This window comes from Prionailurus viverrinus, chromosome D2, assembly GCF_022837055.1.
Source record: "Prionailurus viverrinus isolate Anna chromosome D2, UM_Priviv_1.0, whole genome shotgun sequence".
Lineage (NCBI taxonomy): Eukaryota > Metazoa > Chordata > Mammalia > Carnivora > Felidae > Prionailurus > Prionailurus viverrinus.
This window is the reverse complement of record NC_062571.1, coordinates 69,290,477-69,315,685: the sequence shown is the minus strand read 5'-3', so window position 1 is coordinate 69,315,685 and position 25,209 is coordinate 69,290,477. Positions and strand designations below refer to the sequence as shown.

At 42.9% G+C, this 25,209-nt stretch overlaps 1 long non-coding RNA gene across 3 annotated transcripts in view; it reads right to left on the bottom strand.

The window, feature by feature from the left end:
• Window positions 1–226: 226 nt before the first annotated feature.
• Window positions 227–25,209, bottom strand: part of LOC125148077 (uncharacterized) — a 76,586-nt gene continuing 51,603 nt past the window's right edge. The window contains exons 7-10 of one of the 3 annotated variants that reach the window (XR_007145410.1): window positions 19,383–19,889; window positions 6,972–8,382; window positions 3,591–6,030; window positions 227–2,699 (exon numbers count right to left, since the gene is read on the bottom strand). This is a non-coding gene — a long non-coding RNA (uncharacterized LOC125148077). The remainder of the gene's footprint in view (window positions 2,700–3,590; window positions 6,031–6,971; window positions 8,383–19,382; window positions 19,890–25,209) is intronic. The other 2 variants (XR_007145408.1, XR_007145409.1) reach the window with 2 other exon arrangements.

The following is a 25,209-nucleotide window of genomic DNA, read 5'->3' as shown; positions in this document are numbered from 1 at the left end:
GTTGCAAAATACACAGGAGCAATGCAAAGCCAATTACACTCACTGAAGAATTTTATTCCATAGCCTGAAACCATGAGAGTGCAACTTTGAGCACCTCAAGGCTCTAGAGCTAAATTTGTTATTGCTTCGTCTGAATCTCACAGCTTTATCTTGTGGGACAAATTGCTTCCTGCCAATATATTGGTAGTTTCTCGAGGGCCCAATATGCTCCACCTGGTGGTAGAGGAAAGATGACTGTGACAAAAAAAAAGTGTTCCTCTGCCCAAGCTGAAGTCCAAAAGCCACTGTGTGAAGGTGTCTGGGCACACCTGTTCATGTGTGTGCACATGTGACCGAGGGCATGGGCAGAGATGTGGGTGTGGACGTGAGCATATGTCATGGCCTTACCAGCTCAATCCTCTATTTCAGAAAATTTTTGCAGAGATGATGAGTGATGCGAGACACAGAAAGAGGGAGAGAGATCTATTCCCCAGGGGTAATCGTGTTACTGAAAACCACCAGCAGTCATCGTGTTTATCTTTCTCATTTATCCAAACCCCAAACAGCCCTCTGCAGCAAATCGCATTTCGGCAGAGAAGATCATTCTGTCTGTAGCATAAACTTCTCACTGCATCTCTCTCAGGAGCGGCCTCTCTAGGTAAATATAAATCTATTCTAATGGCAACATTTGCAGAAGTAATGTTATTTGCCCTGATTTAGAGAAAACACAACATAGGGTCTGGCAAAGCTGATCTTTTTTCCTTAGAAATTAATCAAAAGCACATAATTCAGAGGCAACACGAATGTTCCATTGGCAGAGTGGAGCACTGCTGTGTGTGTGTGTGTGTGCACGCGCGTGCATGTGTGTGTGTGTGTGTGTGTGTGTGGCGGGAGGGGTGGGGACTGTGATGAATTATTCCAGCCTTCTAACCCCTCCTCTGGGGAAGAGGAGTGGGCTCCCCTTTTATTTGTTTCCTGTCATGCAAGTGGCTTCTGGAGACCCAGTTCATGAGATTCATAGAGTTGAGAGAGTTCAAATGGCTATTTTCCACTGAAGGACCAAGAAGCTGTACATTTTGCCCCAAGGGAATATAAAAGCTCAATCCATCAGTGACCTCTGGTGTCTCTGCAGGAGAGCCTCTGAAGGTGCCGAAGCAGGCAACTACCTGGCGGGGAGAGGGGAGGGGGCGGCAGGGGAGGTAGGGTTTAATGCCCACAGCACAGTGGGAGAAGGTGGGGGAGGGAAGGCACTACCTTTCAGGGTCCATTCCACTGCTAGCCCCTGAAGACAGGGAGACAGAATTTGTAATCAATGATTTTTTTAAAAATTACAGTACAGCCCTGTTTTAAAGTGCCACTCACTGCAACCAGGACAGTAAGGCATCATGGCTCCAGAGTCAGACTTACTATCCTCAAATCTCACTTGTACCACTTACAAACTAGGTGATCCTGGGCTAGTTACTTAGCCTTCCTATGCCTCAATTTTCTCATTTGTAAACTGATTTGATAAGAGTTGTGAGGTTTAAATGAGTTGATGCATGCAAAGGACTTAGAAGGGCATCTGGTACAGTAAGCACATGTGCTATCATATATTATTGTTATTTGCAGTATTGATTAAACCATCATGTGAACCTCTTGCTGGCCCAGGCTCCTGTGACAACCACATGACAGGAGACAACCAAATTTGTGGATTTGCAAACCCCATAGGTGACAACAAAAAACAAGCAAACAAAACAAAACAAAAGCTCAAAGAGCTCAGGATGGGAGGGTGGTAAGAGTTAATCCATCCATCCCTTCACAGTCTAAGATCTCTCTGGATCCAGGCCAAAGACTTGCTGAAGCATTCTATTTTTCTTGGGTTGGTTGTTAAAAATCAGCTTTTATTGTCAGAGGCCATTTTCCATCTTCTGAGCAGAAGCAGGCTTCTAACTACATTTAGTGTTGGAAGGAGAATACGATGGAGAATCAAGTCCAAATTTAACATCAGTGGGTCATGTGATTTGTCCAATTCCCTTCTCCCCCTACATGGCTTCAGTTTCCCCATCTGTACAACGAGGAGGTAGCACCAATGGCCTCTAAAGAATCATCCAGCATCACCCACAGTCCATTTACAGCCCTGGTCCTCTGGGTAGACTCAGTGTGGTAAGAGACTTTGGCATGGGCAGCGCGTTGGGGGTCACCACTGGCCCAGGACTCAGGCCAGAGAGGTGAGCAGAGTCATGACCTTTTGGCTGTTTGTATCTGAGTGGTTTGGTTTGTGTCTCAGCAGACAGTGGAATCATAATGACCATGAGCCTCCTGACTGATCCTTACTTGAGTGCTTTTATAGTGAGACCCGTAACAATGACCAAAGTAGAGGAACAGGCTTCTGTGGATCAGCCACTTCCCTCCAGGGGGCTGGTGATTATCAGACTTCTTCACTGTGTGACCCTCCAAGAGTCCCCAGAGTGCCTGGGCTCTGGTAATCTCACCTTCCAGAAGACACCGCTCATGGTACAGGCCTCGCCACCACCAACAGCCTCTGGGAACTCGGCACTTCGTCTCCGTCTTGTACTGTGGCCCTTGTCAGTCCCGGAGCTGGTGACCACCCTTGTAGAGCTGAGGCTGGCCCAGTTTCCCCTGCATTTCTGTTTCTTGAAACCACTGGTTTCTCCTCCATTGCAATTTCAGAGCAGAGTCTGAGGAAGCCCATGTTTCAAATGCAGCAGGAACAGTGCCATCTAGATAAGGCAAGAGGATTGAATATGTTCTCAGCTATCAGAGAGTGGATCATTCAATAAATCTTCTAATAAGGATGGAGTACTTGCCATGTACTAATAACAGTAGGGGAGCTTTGGAATGTGAACCAGTACTCGATATTGTGGAGACCCTTTACACTTTTTATCTCTTCAAAATTTACAGTAACCTTATAGAAGAGTTACTAGTACAGTTCACATTTCACAACTGTGACACTGAGTCTCCAAAAGCATTAAGAACATCACCAGGACTTAACCCAGAGATATTACAACACAAAATACAAAGAGGCAGAAAGCGTGGCCTAGAATGCACATCCTGTTGGAGAAACAGGATGTGGGCTCTGCCTGGCTTTGTCCTGTGCTGCTATTTGGTGTTTTAATTCCTTTGATAGATAAGATAATATACTATGCAGATTATGAGATATGAGAGCCCACTCGCTGGAGCCTAGAGAAGTGGGGAAAGCTGAATGGGCTTTTAGGCAAGCTTTGCAGGATAGAGAGGGATGCTCTCAGCAAGAGGAAACAAGATTAGGTGAGAGAAATAGCACTAGCAAAGGCCACCCAACTGGGCCATTCAAGATCCCATTTCCTTCTAGTTATCTTGGACTGAGGATGCTGATTTGGCTCATGAAAAAGGAGTTCAGAAGCAAATGCTGGGGTATTCCCTCTTGTTCAGAGCTACTGCTGGCCTGGAGAACAAGGGCTGTCTGCATAGAAATGTGTTCCGGGAAAGAGCACTAAGAAAAGGTCTTAATGATATGTGATAAAGCTCAAATTAAAGTCAAGTGGGATATTCCTAAGAGGCAGCTCTTTAAACATTTGCAGCAAATGTCACTAGTGGTAGAAAATATAAAGTCGCACTCCCAATATGTTTACCTGTTTGGATTTTTAAAATTTTATGCCATGCTTGTGTGATTCTAAAATATATCCATGTTTATTTCAATTGACCTGTTTAATAATTCCACAGACATTTGTTGAGCCCCTATTCTGTGCTGGGAACTGTCCTGGGCACTGGGGGGAAAGCAGTGAATACACAACAGTTCCCATTCATGACATTGCATTCCAGAGTTTCTTCTCACATTTTGGTAGAAAGTGATAGTTCCTTGGAGATGTAGACATCCATCCTGAGCTTCCTGTAACCCCAACACCTTGCCTGTGGGCATAAGATGAGTCTTGGATTAAAGAGGGGTCTGTAAGCAAGGTGAAAGGAGACATGCCCTCCTGGTAGGCAGCAAAGAGTATCTGATACCTTGGCTTCCTCTTACATGTTGAATTTCAAGATGGAGCTATTAATAAATGTAAAATGAAAGCTCCTGTGTTTTGATTGCCTCCTACCTGACAAACACTGTCCTTGGCACAGTAAAAGCCATTAATTCTACTTGGCCCCAACCCTATGTTTTCTTCAAAATCCCTCTCATATCCTAAGATTACTTGTTGTAGATTACTGCTTGTTTATTGTGTTGCCTCCCCAGTTAGAATACAAGCTCTAAGAGAGCAACACTCATGTTTGCCTTGTTCATTGTCCCAACATCTAGCACAGCACATGGCAGGTAATTGGTTCCCTAATGAATATTTTTGAAGAAGTAAATAAATGAGCTCCGTTACAAGATGAGAGACTTTCCCAGTTCTTCTATAGCCGTTCTTCCTATATTTGCAGATAAAGGCTAGGTAACTCTCTCAAGGTCACTTGAGGAGAATGTGACACAATCGAACTTTAAACTTAGTCTGTCAGATTCCACATCCTTGCTCATGTCCCCAGTGCTATAAACCCTTGTCCTTGTAAGAAGGCACCCTTTGATTTAATGATTTCTCTTCTTAGACAACTACAAATAAGTAACTGCAAATTGTAGCCATTCTTTCAGTCTCCTCTGCTCGTGCTCTTTTCCTGGGTTAGAACCTTCTCTATCCCTCTGTGCAGAGCTTCCCGCAACATATACACATCCATGTCCAGAGTTCAGTTAGCACACCCACCTTTCTGAAGTCATCAATCACTCTATTCCCTGCCTCCACTGTTACACCCTCTACCTGTAGCTTAATTATCCCCACACCTAGACCTCATCTCCCCATGGAGAATGAAAATCCTCATGGGTCAGGAATACCCCATCACCTTGGGAGGCCACATAGAATAATGGTAAAACCTCAGATTCTAGGACCAGACTAGCTGTATGCAAACCCCAGCTCTTCCTCTTGCGGACTGTGTGATCTCAGGCAAGTTTCTTCACTTCTGTGGGCCTCAGTTTCCTCATCCGTAAAGCGGGAATAATAATGGTATGTAGGGCTGTTGTAAAGGTGAGTTAATATGTGTAAAACTTAATGTGAAGCACACAGTAAGAGCATGTAGATGTCAACTATCCCTTCTCACTTATCTTCTTTTCCTTTTCCAACTGTGCCAGGCACCTAAAGAATATTTTTAAATTCCTACTAACATGAATCTGCTAATTCTCTGGCCACCTCCTCAGTGTGTAGCATTTCCCCCCTACTACACTGCAAGTTCTGAGGACAGGCATTGCTAGTGTTTTCTCCTTCCTCCCTTTCAGGGTCTACCATAGTGGGAAGAACTCAACAGGTACTTAATAAATCCTTATGGAAATGAACAAACCAAAAAGGCCTTGGGTTTTGGGGGAAATTTTTCATCTGATTTTCTTTTCTGCCTTCCCTCTCTCCTTTAATTGCACACCTCTCCTTTCTTCCTGAAATCAGATTAAGCCCCACTGAGCCTAAACCAATAGGGTTTCACGTCATTTTCCTAATGGATATGAATTGACTGTAATCCTTTTGTTTTGTGGCCACTGGCAGTTGGTCAGGCAGGTGACTGAGATGGAGATTTTAATCACTCCCAAAATATAGTATTAGCTTACAAAATGTCAGCCTTCCACTGCACTGGAGAGTCATTTATGATGACATTGCAGCTGAAGGAAAGCGCCCCAAGAAACCTTAATTGGCCTTCAGCTGATTTTAGGAACCAGGCCTTCCTTGTAATTTGCTGCAAAACTCATACAATTCTCTGAAATAAGATCAGTCATGGGACACTGCAGTGAGAACATTACAGAAAATAGCTCAAGGACAGATCTGTGCACCACAAATTCATTAGGAAGCTACCACCAGACCCAACCTCCAATGTACTTATCTTTGGGAAGAACTCATTTCTTGTCAAGACTTCACTTTGAAAGGCAATGGGAAGAGGTGGTCCCAACAAGATTTCTCAGCTGCCATTTAATCCACACTCAAGGGAACCCAAACAGCAATATTGATAACAACAGAAAACAGGAAAGCTGATTTCCTTTGGGCAGAAAACGGTTTTCCCAAAAAGATGCATCTGAAATGGAAATTGAAAACGTGAGAGCATTTCAGCTGAGGACATTCCAAGTGCTACCTGCACTCACACACATACAGATCTTATTAACTTAGAACAGGGCTGGCAAACGGGTGCCATTTTGCATAACGTTTCTCTTTTAAAAAAAAAACTTGTTTGTTTTTGAGAGAGAGAGCATGAGCAGAGGAGGGGCAGAGAGAAAGGGGGACAGAGGATCCAAAGCAGGCTCCCTCTGACAGTAGCAAGCCTGATGCGGGGCTTGAACTCATGAACTGTGAGATCATGACCTGATCCGAAGTCGGACGCTCAACTGACTGAGCCATCCAGGTGTCCCTTGCATAACATTTCTGATGAATTATAGTGGCTGCTAAGAACACCATATCCAAAAGGATTCTTCTGTTGCATTTCAGCTCAACAAGAAAGAATGCGGTAATCATTCAGCAATGTCTGCTGTGGCAGAGGAAGTGAAACCCATGTATTAAAGGCTTGCCATCCTCAACTTGGAATCATGGGGGCAGGATGGATTTCTGATGCAAGTGTAGAAATATCTATAAAGTTCTGTTTCATTATTATTTTCTATTATTGCTTTTTATTGCAAACAGTAGCATAAATCATAGATATGAATATCCAAAGTTGGAGCACTTATTTCAAAGTTTCTGATCAGTGGGCTCTCCCATTCTCTGTTTCCTTTTCATGAGAGCCATTTTGACAAGTTTGCCAGTGAGAGAAACAGGTCTATGCTGAGGAGGTATTTTATGGTAATAAAGGAGAGAAACTTAAATGCCAGTGTCACTCATGACAAACAACTCCCTGAGTAAGACTTCCTTGAAGCAAACTTCATACACCCGCCCCCTATTTCCATAGTGGGTTTAGGAAGGCCCATAAAAGAGAGGTCTTGCTCATTCTCACCAATTACTGGAAGAATCAGCTGGTGAGTAACTTACCTGTCCCCTGGAACTTGAGATCTGTGTCATTGGTTCAGAACAGTCGAAGGGAACAGGGAGGAGAAAAGATCATGTCACCAAAGGTAACTCAGGCTCCCTGCTGACACTGCCCCCAGCATTGGCTCTGACAGACATTTGGCAAATCCACCCCTCCAGTACTGTTCTCAGTGACAGCTTGAGAGGGGGCTGGGGCAACCTTCACTTTCTTGAGAGGAGTCCATGCAGCAAGAGTCAACTTCTTTGCACATTTTATGGGAATCTGCAGTCTGATGGAAAAGGCATCATGGATTCAGGACAAGGGCAGGTTTCCCTGTGCATCTGAGACTGGAGTGCCAGAGACCAGCAGCAACTCAGGAATAAAGATGGTGCAAAGATTTCTAAAGACATTTCACTCTTTTCAAAGTTCAGTCCTATAAGTTTCAGTGGAAGTTTTAGATGTAGGGAATGTAGGATGGCTTTTCTGGGAAACAGCTGCCAGCGGTTCCACCTTCTGGCTGAGCAGCTACCCTTTCTAGCTGATGAAAGCAAGTAGGCTTCTTCAGCATCACCAAGAAAGACATTTGGAAAAAGGCAACAGAGTCGGACTAGATACTGGTTCAGAAAAGTTATTGTCCTCTTTTCCCTCCCCACTGTGACATCAGTATTTGCAGAATCAGCCCTGGTTTCTAACAAACTTCTTGATGGAAAGCTGAACAATTTTTCTGTTTTACCTTATGAAGTGGAAAATCCCCAAAGGGGAAAGAAAAGGACTACAGTCTAGTTGGAAATTAAGTTAAACTCAATTAATTTACATAAATGCACTGGCTTGCTTTGGTATTATAATTAATTCTTGGTTCGTAACCTGGAGTTTGTCCCTGCAGATTGTGTCCCAGAACACACCATTGCTCTAATCTGGCTGGCAGCCTGGCTTCAAGGGCACCAGTGGATTGATTGTAAGCTCTCTGAGGACAGAGACAAGGCTGATACTGCTCTGTTGGATAAATATGTGTTCACTGGGCAAATATTTATAAAGCATCCACAGTGGTTGTACATCAGCACACCCATGGTGCCTAAAAGTAAATAAAATAGACGGGTGCCTACCTTCATGGATCTTATGTTCTAACTGAGGAGAGATAGATTATAAACAAGTAACCCAATCAATAAACAAGATCCATTCAGGTGGTGACAAATATTGTACTATAAAGAAATAAAACAGGGTATAAAAATAAAAAGCAATGCCACAGGAAGACGTCCAAGAGCTGAGAAGTAAATGATGGGGAATCAGCCATCACTCCTAGCAGGGGAAATGGTGTGCGAAGGTGCCATAGGTAGGCAACCTTGGCATGTTCCAGGGCAATGGTGTCCGAAGGTGCCATAGGTAGGCCATCTTGGCATGTTCCAAGGATAGAAGGCAGACCAGAATAACTGGAACCTGGTAAGTGAGAGGGAGAAAGACGTAAGAGGGGACTAGTGGAATAAAAAGGGAGTTGGTCATGATATGGAGTCAGGATTCTATCCTAAATCCCACGAGAAGCCTTTGGAAAGTTTTAAGTGAGAGAATGACATGATGTGACAAAAGTTCACACTGGCTTTTAGTTGCAAAATGGATTACACAGCATAAGAATGGATGCGTTTTAGATGTATATTCTCGTTCCAAATCTGGGATGGGGGTTAGGTGCGGGACAAGAGTAAAGAGGCAAGAAGTTTTGCCATTTCACAGCCATGATAAAAGGGCAGTGGGAGAACTACAGGCAGTCATGTGCTGGTCAGTGTTTAATAACTGGCTTTCTTGGGGGTGGGGGGTTGAGGCCAGTGGAGGGAAGGGGATCCGATTTGTAGAATTTGCTGATGTTCACGGTGTAAATACTTCTACCATGGTTGATTTCAAACTATCAACATGACCTCGCTGAATTCAGAGTTAGAAAGAGATGCATACAATGGAGTCTCACAGGTCATGATGGATTGATTCTGGCATACCACTGTCTCCAGTGCAAAAGCTTCTACTATAAACTAATCTCATCTGGGGTCATGACAAGTTATAGCACACCTGAGAACACTAGGCTATAGTGTTTAGGGGAAGTCACACATTCATTAGTGCAAAAGGGTCCAAAGTTTTACTAAAACTCAGAAAAGGAAAACTTTAAATGATCGCTATGAGTAAAGTATGGGGGATTCTTATAGCAATAAAACTATTCTGAATGATACTGTAATGGTGTGTGCACGTCATTATACACCTGTGAAAGTTCCATAGCATGTCCAACAGAATGAATCTTAATGCAAATTATGGACCTTAGTTAATAATATCAATATTGGCTCATTAATTGTAACAAACATACCACACTAATGCATATGTTAATATGTATATGTTAATCAGAGGGAAGGGGTATCACAGAGTACGTGGGAACTCTGTATTTTTCACTCAAATTTTGTGAACCCAAAAGTGTTTTAAAAATAGTCTATTAAGGGGCGCCTGGGTGGCTCAGTCGGTTGAGCGTCCGACCTCGGCTCAGGTCACGATCTCACGGTTCGCGAGTTTGAGCCCCGCGTCCGGCTCTGGGCTGATGGCTCAGAGCCTGGAGCCTGCTTCCGATTCTGTGTCTCCCTCTCTCTCTGCCCCTCCCCCGTTCATGCTGTGTCTCTCTCTGTCTCAAAAATAAATAAACGTTAAAAAAAAATTAAAAAAAAGTAATAAATAAATAAAAATAGTCTATTAATTAAAAAAATTATCAAGAAGATATCAACACATGTACCTGTGTAAATGTGAATGTGTATATGTAGGCATTTGGAAAAAATCATCTTTCATGTCTCAAAATATCCCATTTCCTTGCTATTATATTATGGGAGGCTGAATGATGGCCCCTAAAGACTACACCCTAATCTGCAGAACCTGTGAATATGTTCTTTACATGACAAAAGGGACTTTGCGAGACGTGATCAAGTTAAGGATCCTGAGATGAGAGATTATCTTGGATGATCCAGTTCAATTCAATGTAGTCACCTTTTATTTTTTTATTTTTTTTTAATTTATTTTAATTTTTAATTTTTAAAATTTACTTATTTTTTTAATTTACATCCAGGTCAGTTAGCATATAGTGCTATAATGATTTCAGGAGTAGATTTCAGTGATTCATCTCCTATGTATAACACCCAGTGCTCATCCCAACAAGTGTCCCCCCCTAATGCCCCTTACCCATTTGGCCCATCCCCCTACCCACAACCCCTCCAGCAACCCTCAATTTGTTCTCTGTATTTAAGAGTCTTTTATGTTTTGTCCCCCTCCTTGTTTTTATATTATTTTTGCTTCTCTTCTCTGATGTTCATCTGTTTTGTACTTTAAAATTTTTTTTTAATGTTTATTTATTTTTGACAGAGAGAGAGACAGAGCATGAGCGGGGGAGGGGCAGAGAGAGAGGGAGACACAGAATCCGAAGCAGGATCCTGGCTCTGAGATGTCAGCACAGAGCCCTACGGGGGACTTGAATTAATGAAACGCGAGATTGTGACCTGGGCCAAAGTTGGACGCTCAACCGACTAAGCCACCCAGGTACCCCCATCTGTTTTGTATTTTAAATTACAAGGATCCTTATAAAACAGAAAGCAACATCATAAGGGAAGCAGAGGGACACAGAGAGAGACTGGAAGATTCGAAGCTGCTGCCTTTGAAGATGGAGGGTGGGCCACTTACCAAGGAACACGGGCGGCCTCCAACAGCTAGGAAAAGCAAGGAAACTGATTCTTTCCTAGAGCATCCAGGAGGAATGCAGCCCTCCTGACCCATCTTAGCACTTTTGACTTCCCAATTATAAGAGAATAAATTTATGTTGTTTCAAAACACTAAGTTTGTGGTAATTTGTGGCAGCAGTTTGTGACACAGTAGGAAGCTAATATATATTCCTTCTACCTGGGATTTGCCCTCTCTGTCCCATCAAACCACCAGGTATCTCTCTGGCTTATCCTGTTCTTTTAGCTCCTCTCTTACATCTGTGCCTCCTGGGCCAAGCCCAAACAGAACACATGCCACCATCTTGCCTCTATTCTTAGTCTGGCACAATTGCCGGCCGGCAGATGACGATACTCAACAAGCATTTGTTAAATGAATGAATGAATGTTGCTTCCAAATTCATCCCACACTTAAAAGGATGATGTGGGGGGTTTTGTTTTTTAGTATTTGTTTTTCAGTTGTGCTGTTTGCTTTAATCTACCCTCTATCCCATAAGAAACCACTCGCACACATGGTGACTTCTAGCTGTAAGTACACATGGATTCATTTTTTCTTTTTGGTGTTGACCTGCCCCCGTGGTTTGAGCTCTTTATGGGGCTCCTGTTCCCAGGACTTCCTGCTGGTAAATTCCATCTCAACTTCTTTTTATGTGGGGCATCAATCTAAACTAGAATCAGATGGAATCTCTATAGAGCCCCAAAATATACAGCTGTGGGTTGGGGTCAAAAAGAGACAGTGACTGATCTGGCTGGGCTAGCACAATGGTTAGCATGTGGAACTAATAAAGAAAGCCGGGGAGCTGCACAGGCTTGTTGGATTCATAAAGAGGAAAACACTCCCAAGTCACAGATATTACCCGTGACCCAGTCATCCATCTCAGATATGCAATGTCCTAGGTCACAAGGGGACAAGGCGACAAATTGTAAGCAGATGAGACCTCGAGATGAAAAAACGACTCAAAGGATGTCTCCTTCTGAGGGTGGGTCATAGAGTCTAGGAGTACACGAAAATGCATTGCAAAGAAATGTAGATTCCCGGTTGTCCCACTTCTCTTTTGAGTTGGGTGAGTTATTGCTCCTCTCAGACCTTGGTTTGCTGAAGACCACACAGAAAGCAAATGGCCGCATGAATACAACAAAAGAGGCACATTCGTTTTTCACTCGGGATAAGTCAGAAGGCAGTGAGATGATGAAATGATCACACCGACTCTCTAGATTTTAACATTGAATCATTTTGCTGTTTTAGTTATCTGCAAAATGACTGAATTCAATCAACCAAGAACACACGCCCCCAATTGGGAGGAGCACTCACTGTTCCACTGAGGTGACAGTGGCCATGGGATGATCAGCACTTCTCTCCCTTGTCTCTCTTGGATTCCATCCCATGAAGCTGGGAAATGCCACGTGTCAAATAATTCCAGTTACCTAAGCCCTGCAAGATGGAGCCTTTATTTCCTGAAGATAACACTAAGAAGAAGACTTCAGAGAAGGCACCATTTAAATGTCCCAAATTGGTTTGCCTGACGACAGGAGCAGAGAAGGAGGAGGAAGATACCAATTAAACGGAACCCTCAGGCACAGATGTCTCATTAGAGGCATCTGTTGAGTAGAAACTGCTCAGGACCACCTCCACTGTGCCGGACCTCATCTCCAGTGATTGCCCACCTCTTGGCATGACCCCCAGGCTAATGACAGAACATTATTTCGGTCATCCCAAATGAGACCCCCACTGCCGTAAGCAACATTTGGCATTTCTGTAGGGGTTCATTTAAGACTGGCTCCCCACAGTTCTAGGCAGAAAAATCTATATCAGCTTAAATACAAGGAAATGCTCCCAGCTCATGCATGTCTAAGGAGGATTGGCAGAGTCCATCTGATAGGAAGAAAGGCACTTGTGGCTTTGTAGTACTGTTTTGTACAGAAAAACCTCACACACTGGTGTTCTCGTGGCGCTGAGCTTCCGTCCTAAACTACCACCCATGAAATTATTAGAGGAGAAAGTTCACAGAAGCAGAAATACAGGTTGACAACCATAGGGAACAAGTTTGATCTCACTTGTAATCAAAGACGCTTAAGTTTTACACAACAATGGGAAACCACTCTTGTCTGCAGGATATGAGGGGATATGTACATATCTTACTTATTTATATATCAGAGCTATTGAAGTTGGATGTAATAAACATTCTTGTAGTGTGCTAGGGACACTATTTTACAAAGAAAACCAGTCATTTTTATCAAGAACCTTAAAAAAGAACCCTCCAAAATCATACCATTTCTGAAAAAAGTATTTGAAGGTAAATACCCAACACTTAATGCACAAAAATCATCAACGAAGTATTATCCACAGCAGCAAAAATAGTAAAAGGAAGCATTCTAGAGAACCCCTAGATAACTGTGGCACACCCACATGATGGAAAACTATGCAGCCCTTAAAGTGGTATCCAAATACCATCTTAAAAACATCTGAAGATGTTGTGAGATATAAATATTGTTAAATTTAAAGAAAAGGATAAAGCTGTATATACAGTCTGCTGAAGACTTCTGGGGGGAATACTGTGTAGTAACGTAAGCACATCGAAACGCAGCTGGGAGGTAAGGTTGTGGAAGATGTCTTTGTTCTTATTACTTGGCATTTTCCAACTTTCACAAGCACATACTATTTTCATAATCAGGAAAAAAAAGGAATTAAAGAAAGAAACTATGCTTCACAACCCAAGTAACAATGAAAGTGCAAGGAAAAACGTTGCACATTTATACCTCTACTCTAGGGAACATAAACTACAGGAAAACCCACATCCTGTTTTAATCCATATGCAAATAAAACCCCTTGTTTTTTATATGCAGATATTCATGAATACGGAGAATCTGGCAGCTGAAGCTAGTACTTTGATGTATGCCAATGCACGCAGAGCTATTAGAAAGAGGATTTGTGATAATCCTGTTGACACAACCCAGAGAACCTTACCTATTCCAGAGCTCAACTGAAGCCCAAAAATATCATAGAAAGCCAAACAGCATGGGGCAATTTAGCAATTAAGGGAATTGCAGTAAACAGATTGGAGGATGGGCTCATTTATCCCCATTTCCAACGTTTCAATAGTAGATTTCTTTGGAGGCTAAGAGAGAGTAAAATACTGCAAGCTAATATTTGCTTTGAGAAACAGTAAGGGGCAGGAAATGTTTCCTTTGCCAGTTTGGAAAGGTTAGGGCAATGAAAAGCTACCAAAAATGCTTTGGGATCCCACAGAGCGGCACGTATCACAGGACAGATAGTGGCTCTGGCCGTGGAATGGTCCTCTGAGATGAGACCCCATGCACAACCCCAAACAAACGTGCCCACAACAGATTCGGGAAAACTCTTTAGATTTGTTTGCAGGAGGCAGTTTTGACTTCCCTGCAAGAGTACTGTCCCATGGAATCTGCTCTGACTTGAGACTTTTCATAATACGTTTTGCCAGAAAATACACAGGATGATAGAAGAGAATATATTTCAGGAAGTTGCCAAAGAAAAAATTCCTACGAAGATGCAATTTTGTTTTAAAGGCCCAGTAAGCAAGTAATGTGAATGACAGTGGGCAGGGGGCAGTACAACGGAGTTTCAGCACTAAATCTGAATGTTTCATGGCTTTTCCTCCCAGAGACTTTCCATAACTATAAAGTGGGAGGCAGGAGTATAGCAGGGTCGGGGAACAGGGAGGGGTTTGCATTAGGTGAGTTCTGTGTCCCATTACAGGGTTAATGTTCCACTGACCCTAAGGAAGAGGATGAGAAATCTTGCTTGGGGTGGAGGAGAAGCATCTCGCAAAGAAAGAGATTATGCAAACCATACAACCAACCTGGGCAGCGCTGTCCACATCATTGAGTCGCAGTTGATGATACTGCACAGGACCGTGTGAGTGCTATGGTTTAACCACACCAGCACTCAGTTGCCTGATATGAAGCACTTGCCCAGGAAACCAGAATCAGTTGCTCTGTCTCCCAGTAAATCTCAAACTGCACATTACTCAGGGAATCATCCCTGAGCTCACAGTTGTTGGTGGTCAAGCTGTCAGCACTGGGTGGCCTCATTCACATTCAGTGTTGGATGCCTGCTCCTTCTGTGGGCAGGGAACAAAGCTGCTGCCCCAGGCAGGTCATGGCCCTGCATGCCCCCATCAGCCTGCTGTCTTACTTAGAAACTCCCCCTGGTGCTTAAGTCTTTCGCTGGTTCCCGGGCCTCTTTCCATCTCGGGGCAACAAAGCCCCCAGGTGACAGAGAGAATCATGGATTCATCAAACCAGCTGTGCTCACAGGCAGTTGTTTGTGGTCAATATTTTGAATATAACCCCTGGCTACGTGTCACTAAAAAAACAAGGCCCTACAACATGGAGAAGGTAATAATTACTAACTTAAATTCTTGCCCCAGTTCTGTCACACAATGAACTGCTGACTTCTCTGGGCCTAGGTTTTCTTTTCTAAAGAGTGTCTGGGCCTGTTGAGAAGGATTTTGCTGTTTTATTTCGTTTTACTTTAATCTGTGTCAGGGTTAAAGCAAACCCCATGAAACTGTGTGACAGATGTGGGCATCTGTGCATGTTTTTCTTACAGAGGATCCACAGCTTTTCAGAGTCTCACAGGGATCCATAATCCAAAAGTCGATTAAAAGCCACTTCTTTAAGCAGATCCAGAATTTGTACACAGGAGGGGCCTGGTGGCAGGATGCTGGCTGGCAAACAATTGTCTTGAAGCTGTGTTTGCCCAGCAAGCACGGTAATTTTATTTACACCATATGACACAGATCGATAGGAGAGGCAGAATTTTCTAAAGATGCATTACATCAGTGTAAGCAAATGGTGTGTATTTGTCCATGTCGTTGGTGCCATTTTTTACCAAGAGTATCACTGCCTACTGAGGATGACTTTGGGGATGAAGGAGAGGCCAAAGCACTCCCAGGTCACTTCTTGGCTCTAAGACCTCAAAACGTTCCATAATTTCCATTTGGGATTGTAAGGTCTGGAGAAGATCCAAAGAACGTGGTGCCTGTCCACAGAAGGCAAGTGCAGGAAACCACAGGGTACAGAGGCATGCCACCAGCAAGGCCAAAGAACCAGATGGATGGGCACCTCAGCAGAATCTGCCCCATCTCGTAATTGTCTCTTTAAAAATCCCCTAGCCTCTGCACCCTGTCTCAATGTCACTTTTTGAGAAGACTGCAGTGACTTTGCCAGCCTACTGTATTCAGGTGGTGGTAGGAATAAGGCATGGAATGAATTTAAAAAGATGGTAACAAATTTTGCCAAAAAGAAAAGTTTGATTAGATTTGCATAATCATGATGCTTTCAATAATGATAATCCCCACTTTAGGCTTGAGTGTCAACTCTCCTGGAGGTGTTAACATCATTATTCCAAGGAACCATCCACAGGAAAATACACAAAAGTAAGAGAATATTGTGTCCAAACCTCTGTTGGTGATGTAAAATCAGCACTAAGTGAGCTGATGGCACATCATTAAATAAGAAATCTTGTTTCCCCATAGGCTTCCTTGGAGAACGGCATTAACTCAGAAAACTTAGTTGGGGGAAGGCAACTCTTTCCTGGAAAGCATAAATGTGCAAAGACTATGTTTAAAGTTCTTGTGGACCACTGTTCAGCCATAATGACCTCCTAGGGGAGTTTCCCAAGCGCTCACACGGTATCATTACATGACAAATACGTGGAAATTTAGAATGGCTATCCAGGATGGTCTTAGGATGATGAACACGTTGGTGACCTCCCAGTGACCACCATAAAAACAAAACCACCATGACAACTACCAGGCACACAATGAAACACAACACTGGAAAGAAGTTAAATGTCCAATGTTAGAAAAATGGTAGCAAATTATGGTATGTCCATAAGGTAATTATGATGCTGTCAATGAAAATTATGCTCATGAAGAATATCTAAGGGCAGGAGAAGAAAGCTTCTGATGTGTTAAGTGCATAAATCAGGATTAAGAGCTATATATAAATAAAGCATGATCCCAGCTATGTTTAAAAAATAATGATCTAACAGAGTAACCATTAGTAACATTTGTTATACAAATGACTTTTCTATACAAGTGACTTTTACTTTCTTCTTTACAATTCTGGTGAAAAAGATAAACAATTTAAAATCTGATCTTTCTGATCAAGAAAAACTTTTGAATTTAAATATCTAAAAGTAGAGTTTCTCCTAAAATTAGGAGGACATATGCCTTTTATCCTCAGGATGTTAAGCTGCTGTATCTGATGAACTCAAGGGAAGGAATATCAGGTCTACTGCCAGCAGGAACTTCAAACTCCTTGCCAGCCTTCTCTCCCTGTTCCTTCCCCCCCCACCACCCCCCCCCCCACTGCTCTGAGTCCCCAAGACAGAACACAGTAGAATACAACAGCCTTTGTCATGTTCCTACCCAGTGAATTTTGGCACAGTTGCAGGTACACATAGTTCCCCTACTTGCGACCTCTAATGGGCCCTGAGGTAGAATGCCATTTGTTGCTGGCACTTAGAAGCCAACCGGAAGCAGTAACACATGTACAGGACAGAGAATGGAAATCATTGCAGAGACAAGATTCCATTTCCACTATCAATTGTCACTGAGCCTGGCTTTGAGTATTCTTCTGCCAGAAGCATGTTCTCCAAGTCAGGTATAGGAGAAAAGGCACAAGATAAAATCCTGGTAGAACCCTAGTTCTGCTCTTATGAACTGTGGGGCTTTGGGCAGATGGTTCAACCTCTCTGACCCTCAATATCCTTTCTGTAAATACTATCTACCCCTAGATAGTTGCTGCAAGGATTAAATGAGACCATATATATATATATATATATATAGTACTCTGGCCAAGGCCATCTGTGTGCTTTGGCATGAGTCAACCATCACAACTAAAGTGAAGGCTCACCTGGTGCTCCTGCTGTGGAAATATATTGATCCTAAGGGACAGCATCTATCCCTAGTGAGCACAAAGCCCTCTGCAGAAACATGGGAGGAAATGGCACTAATGAAAGACAGTCTTCAATTAAGGGCTCAAGTTAGTGGTGCCAATTCCATAGGGAATTCAGACTAGAAAAAGGCAAAATAAAGACTGCCATAATCAGAAATGGCCATGGAGGAGGTTGCATTTGAGCTAGGCTTTGGTGACTAGGTAAGAAAAATATTTTTTCTCTATCTTTCTAAGCTAACATAATTATTCTTGGTAAAATGCACCCAAATGACCATCCTGCAACATTAAATATGAAGTCATAAAAAGGAACAGCCATATTTGTTTTAAATAGCTATCCTTTCCCTTCCTCCTTCCCTTCTTTTCCATCTTACACCCATTTTTCATTTTAAGGAGTTTAAGGTTAATGTGTTTGGGGAATTAGATGATCAAGAAAAAATATCACAAAAAATGGGAATATTTTGCAGATTATAGAAGTCTACAAGTTATTATGGTGGACTTCTCGTTTAGATGGCAGATGTACTTGGTAGTCAGATGGTCAGATGCTAGTCTAAGCATCTCAGATTTTACCCTGAGATGTATCTGGTTTGATAGCAACTTAGCCCATTTAGGTACTCACAGTCCTTTTCAAGTCCTGTGTAGAGTTCCACAGTCCCACAAATATCCCTAAGAGAGGAAGCTGCTAATCTAACTGGCCCTAATAATTCTTGAAGTATGTTCCTCATTGGCTTTATTTTGTCGACCAACAAATATTTACCAATTTGTAAATATGGGAGAACACAGCATGCATGGCTTCTGTGCCTGGGGACACAGTGGTGAATAAGGAAGAGTAAATCCTTGCCTTCATAGAGCCACATTCTGGGGAGAAATATCATGCACACCCATGTAAACAATTAAATGCAGAAGATGATTTCAGATGGTAGAATGTGTCACAAAGAAATAAGGCAGAGCAACAGATGACCTGTAGATGGGTACTCACCGAGCAAGGCCTCTTGAAGGAGATGTCTTTTGAGCAGAAACCAGAGTGACAACAAGCAGACTTATCTCCTTAATGACTTCCAGCCATGTTCCTCACTTCTTTAGAGGAATGATAGACTCCGTGGAATAACACTCTCTAGCCTTTTCTGTTTACCTGCTACTCTTTTTCAACAAGTATTGAATGAGGCCCTATCATAAATGATTTATAGGTAAAGGAATAGTACTGCAATGGCCAAAGCACAGAATGTGCAAAAGCATCATTTATTGCACTGTGCGGGATTTCCCTTCTAAAACCTCTACCTCCCCAGTTATACTAGGGTCAAAATGACAAACTGTTATGGCCATGTAAAATAGTAACTGGAGAGAGCTCTCTGAAGAAATATACAAATACTTCTCAGAGAGAGTGTGCTGGTTCATAAAGGAAGACTTGAAATTCTCCAGGCAGAGAAGGGTAGAACTTTCTAACAAAAGAAACATCTTAATTCATATGACTAGAATCAAAGAAGCATTTCTGGGAGAATGAAGAAGCTGAGGCACAAAATGGAGGTGGGAAGACCACTTGAGTTATAACTACAAAGAGACTTGGATGCTTCACTAAGTCATTGAGACATGAATCCATTGGCAGTGATGAGAGGAGGCTAACCTGTTGTGACACATGTCCTGATGATTGCACTGGGAAGATCACTATGGGTGCTGGTTGAAGGCAGGGGATCCAACCAATCCAGGGGAGGGAAGGTCTGACTGGGCCACCTGTTTGCTGGACAACATTAAACACCCAAGCCTGGAAGATCTTACCTGGTAGATTGGGCTTAATGAATTGTATGAAAGATAACAGGCAGATGTTCAAGCAAGATGGCTAAGTCGCGGTCATCATGGTTTGAGAAGACTTCACACCCGAAATACACTTTCATCTCATAATTCGTCTTTCATTCAACAAATTTAGCTAAATTAACACTTCCTGTGATCTAGCTGCAGGATTTGGCACTGGGTGTGGAGCATCAATCTTGATACTGTTTGTCCTCAAGGAACCTTCAGTCTTGAGAAGGTGGTAGACTCCTCAACAGACCAGAAGAGCAGCCAATCCACCCAGGAAATCCCCAGAGAGGGGGTTATGTTCTGAGCAGTGAACTAGAGGATGAGAAGGTATCATCCAGGTGAGAAGCAGGGAAGGCTGCTCCAGACAGAGCGCAGCACAATTTGAAGGACACTTCAGGGAGTCACTGTGACCAAAGTGTGGGCTTCAGCACAAGGAGGGGTAGAAGAAAAGCCCAGCAAAATAGATAATGGACATTTTCTGAATTTCTGTGGAAGAAACAGAGGGGAAAGGAGAGAATTCAGGCTAATGATACAAAGCTTATCATGCATTTTCCTGTAGGCTGAATTTCCTGCTGCCTATCCCGAGGCAGGGTAACCACCAGGTGACAAAGGAGAAACCAGGAACTTTTTAAACTTTTCTTTCCTTTTTTTAATACCAGACTGATGAATCAATAACATGTCTGGTTCCCAGGGCAAGCTCTCTATTTTCTTTTCAGCACATTTGTTTTATAGTTTGAAATGTGTGGCTGGGGGATCTTAACCTTCTGTTGATCTGTGTCCATCCTCTTCAAGGCCGGCTGTTGCTCAACCAAGCAGGACTACTTTTCCAGGGGAAATCAAATTGATAGACTCTCGCATGTCCTGCAATTTCACCTGCCATACATTCGAACCACCAAAGAGAACGTCCATCATCACCAAGTGGAGGAGCTTCACTGTAGGCATTGCCAGGGTTTGGAGAGTACACAAAAGGTTGGGGCAGCACTGAAGGCAACTCAGAGCCTCTAAGAATTTGCTCCCAGTGGCAAATATGACAAGTGTCAATCATCTGCTTCCTTCAGATACTACACAGTGTGTTAAATTGTCCATAGATCTCCTCTTCTAAAAACACCTTATCAGTGCGTAGCTAAAACAAAAAGCCAGGGACATCTGAATAGTCTGAAATACTCTTTCCTCCTGCTACCTCACTGGCAGCATTCGTTTTGCAAATCAAGGATAGAGATGGAATCACTGACCTGCACCAAACATTTTTATAATCTTCTATCTCTAGACAGCCCATGCAACTTGAGGGAATCAAGCAGGGGGAAGAAAAAAATCTACAAGAACCAACTTGCTAATTGTGCCTTAATCTTCCTTGTATCCCAGAGTCTGGCATACAGCCTGACTTATAGAAGTTAATTTTTTTTTCATTGAGTGTCTTTTTGAGTGATGACAGCTTCACGGACAGGTAGCTGTGGATATAGGGTTGAGACATAAATTAGGCCAATGGTTTTTAATTATTTGTGGCCATAAAATTCTTTCTTTAAAAATAAAAATGATAGGACATGTGGGTGGCCCAGTCGGTTAAGCCTCTGACTCTTGGTTTCTGCCCAGGATATGATCTCATGATTTTCTGAGTTGGAGCCCCACATCCGGTTCCACGCTGACAGTGCAGAACCTGCTTAGGATTCTCAGTCTCCTTCTCTCTCTCTCTGCCCCTCCCCTACTTGTGCTGTCTCTGTCTCTCTCAAAATAAATAAATAAACATTAAAAAAATCTTTACTCCCTCTCTCTCTCTGCCCCTCCCCAACTCATGTTCTGTCTCTCTCTGTCTCTCAAAAATAAATAAATGTTAAAAAAATTTTAAAAGAAAAGGTGGGGGGCACCTGGGTGGCTCTGTCAGTTAAGCTCCGACTTCAGCTCAGGTCATGATCTCATGGTTCATGGGTTCAAGCCTCACGTTGGGCTTTGTATTGACAGCTCAGAGCCTGGACCCTGCTTCGGATTCTGTGTCTCCCTCTCTCTCTCTCTCTCTGTCCCTCCCCCGCTCATGCTCTGTCTCTCTCTGTCTCTCAAAAATAAATAAATGTTAATTTTTTTTTAATCTTTAAAAAATAATAAAAAATAAAAAAGACAAATACTAGAACTTTCTGATTAAGTAAGGAGTGGGGTCCTGAGTCACACACACCCCTCTCCACCCATGTCTGGTTGATTCATGCTAAGCGCACATGAACTTAGTTGTGCTCACTGCTTTAGTATTGATGTTAATCTTTCCACTTTTGTTTTTACCCACCTTTCTTGTCTTATTACTTAAATAAGACACAAAGGATAGGTCATCGACTGCACAAAGTAGACTTCCAACCAGAAAGTGTGATACCTGTCTCCCTCTTAGAAATACCCTCATCCAAGGGGTGATTCCTCTGGAACTAGAGTCTCCCCGTCACTTGCTACAACTTTGGGTATGACTACATCTCTCTACATCCCCAGTGAGGGGAGAAAGGCTGACAGTTCACTATGCTAACAATTTTCGTTGAGTCCTTCCCTCATCCCACACCCCACCTCCAGTTGTCAGATTTGTATACATTGGCACAAAATGGAGGGGGGTGACTAGGTGGTAGATGTAGTAGCAGAGCTATTAAAATCCTCAAGAGGCATTGTCCTTCCAAATGTTTTAGGCTCCCTATAGAACTTGCAGTACAGAACTTTGCCCTTTTCTTGGTCCTAATTGTCAATTTCCAGACAATAGGAAAAGTCCCATTTAACATACTCATATACAATGAATATACTCTCGTGACTACAGGAGTTTTAAGAAGACAGGTGATACATGGCCCTTCACTTAAGAGAATGTCTAGGTCAGTTGGAGGTCAAGGCACACATGCATATGTATACACACTCACACACATGCACACACACAAATGCTAGCAAGACAAGTCAATAGCTCTGAGTTCTTAAAGAAGTAATTCTAGAGCATGGAATAGACTGTCCATGTTGTGGTTCAGAGGAAAAATGAACACTTTGGATTGGGTGATCAGGAAATGGTGGGCCTGAAACTGTACTGTGAAGGATCACTGCCAAGGTTAGGGTGTTGTGGCAGAAGACAATGTGAACAGAGCATGTTTGGGTGGCAGATCTGCCATCTGGCTGGTCTGGAAGGATCACACAGGGGAGTTGTAGGCAGTCAAGGTTGGAAAGTCTTGGTGCCTGACTGTGGAGTCTGGAATCTATCCTCCAGGCAGCGGGAGAGCCATATGGGTTCTTGAGCTGAGACAGGACAAGACGAAGGCACTAAAAGGGGAGACATAGAAAGGCAGCAAGTCCAAGTCCTTTCTTTAGTTCTGTTTCAGAGTTGGGGATGTGATTTCATCATTTAAGCAGTCATGAAAAGACCATCCTTAATGAAAAGTCTGGACAAGAGAGTCACATGAGAACAGGTCAGAAAACAGGAGATGTCAGAGGGCATTTGCAAGACACCTGGCAGGCACTCATGGGAAAGGCTGCCCCAGGTACAGGGGCCAGAATGAACCAAACCCCAACCTTCTGTCTTATTTCTTTTTGCCCCTAAATCTGGATATGCTTCCTCCTAAGCCCTGTTTTCCATTATGTGCTCTAGCTGACAGATGTCATGACTCAAAATAGACTCCATTAATCACACCCGATGTTTTCCTTAGCACTTGCAGAGATGTTGGATGTGTGAGCCATGTGGCATAAAACTCCACATGACTTCTCAGGGCCTGTCAGAGTGACGCAGTGATGGAAGAATGACAGAACACTGAGGAATGCAGGAATGAGGATGCTGCTGAGATGTCCATGAACATGGTTCACAGAGCTGCCACATGAGGTCACTAAGGCCCACAGTTATTCATAAGATGTTTGAAATCCTTTCATTCACATGTGATTCTGACTTCTTCATTTCTGGAGGCTCAGATGACCAGTAGCTATGCCCTGTTCTTGGACTCTGGGATCTCATCCTCTTCAGCACAGCTGTCTGCCTTGGAGATTATGAACAATACATAGAGACTAGAGATGATGGTGGCAAAGACCTTAGCCTGGAGCTGTCTGACCATTTGATGGAAGAGGTTGTTTCTAGATTCTCTGGTCCCAGAAGTTGGGCCTGGGCACTGGGCATAATGGCACCCATCAGCTGAGTAGGAGACATGGACTGGTTTTCCTATTAGAGAGACTTTATTTCCAAGGGTAGATTGTCTCTGAACTAATAGATAAGGAGAGAATGTCCCCTTAACTTTTGATATAAGGAATTTCTTAATTTCTTAATTCCTTGAGTTGGGCTTCTGCTGTCAAGTCAAGAGAGGGACAGGGGGCCACAGCACTGAAGCGCCATCCCTTGGCTCATGCATGAAATAGCTGATTGCTGAAGGCTGGGACTTCAGCCTGGTTCAAGATCAAACTAAACTTCTCTGGTTTGCTGGTATGTTGGTAGGAGTTTCTGAATTCCAAATGGACATGGTTGTGTGTATAACAGACCTGGTTTCTGGTGAGGCTCTTTTATACCATATACTCCCTTATACACACACAAAGAAAACAGGTGTCTTTTTAAAGGCACATCCCTTGCGGGATAAACACTGAACACAAAAAGAAACGCTAAAAAACAAAAATCTAAATTTTAAACTGTTTACAGTAATCATATTGTTAGTTGAGGTAGTTGAAATTATTATTTTGAGACATTTATGTGTATTGTGAGATAAAACAAATAAGTAATTATGTGATATTCTAATTCTTTTATTTCGGGTGTTCTTGAGAACTGGATTCTCAGAGTAGGAGAAAGATATGGTTGTGAGATAGCAGACCTTAAGAAAAACAGTGTTGATTTAAAGAATTGGTATGAACTCAAGATGTATTTTATTTTAAATCAAACAAACAAAACAGAACATATTTCTTAGTTCTGCTCGCTAAAAAGACTTATAAAGGTCTAGAAATATTGAGCTATTCCTACAAGCAGAGACAGAGAAAAGGACCTGGGTTCAAGTAGTTTTGGTGGAGTGGGGAGGAGTGATCCCAGGAAGCAAGAGTGAGGCATCAGGGAGAGTACAAAGAGAATGAGCAAAAAGCCAGTCAAAGGGTGTGTTATCAGGGTCGCAGCAATGGACAGTGGGGATTTGATTCTATGAAGCCCTCTGAGAAGGGTACAGAATGCCCCCCAGAATTGTCCATCTGCACACAGGAGGCCAGGACATGATCTCCCATTTCCATTTCCCATCTGATGAGCTGATAATGCCAGTACTGATAACTCCTTATATTTCAGAGAAGACTTTGAGGCAGAAAGGGGAACCATGCATGGCACACCCTTGACCAGTGACACTTACACTGTCAGTGAGAGTCTGAGATCCCACAGAAATTCTGCCATAGCGGCAGTTGAAATCAGAGATAGACAACCAGATGTGACACAGGGCACCAAGAGCTACTACAGATTCATGGTGTAATATTTACAGATGAAATGCCATATACCTACCTAAGACTGGTTTCTAAGTAATATGGAAGGGGGTACATGAGGCTATAGATGAAATGAGTGTGGCCAGAAACTCATAATTGTTTAAGCTGAGTAGAGTACATGGTCATTTGTTAAACTATTATGTATTGTAAGTGTTTAATATTTGCCATAGCAGAAAGTTATGAGTGGGGTGGGGAGGCAGTGAGGGAGGAAGCAAGGAAGAAAGTAAGGGAGGCAGGGAGGGAGGAAAGAAGGAAGAAAGGGAATAAAGAAGGCAGGAAGGAAAGAAGGAAGGGAGGGAGGGAGGGAGGGAGGGAGGGAGGGAGGGAGGAAGGACAGCAAAAAGAGTGGGGTGTGAAAGCAAAGAACAAGATCTAAGGTTTT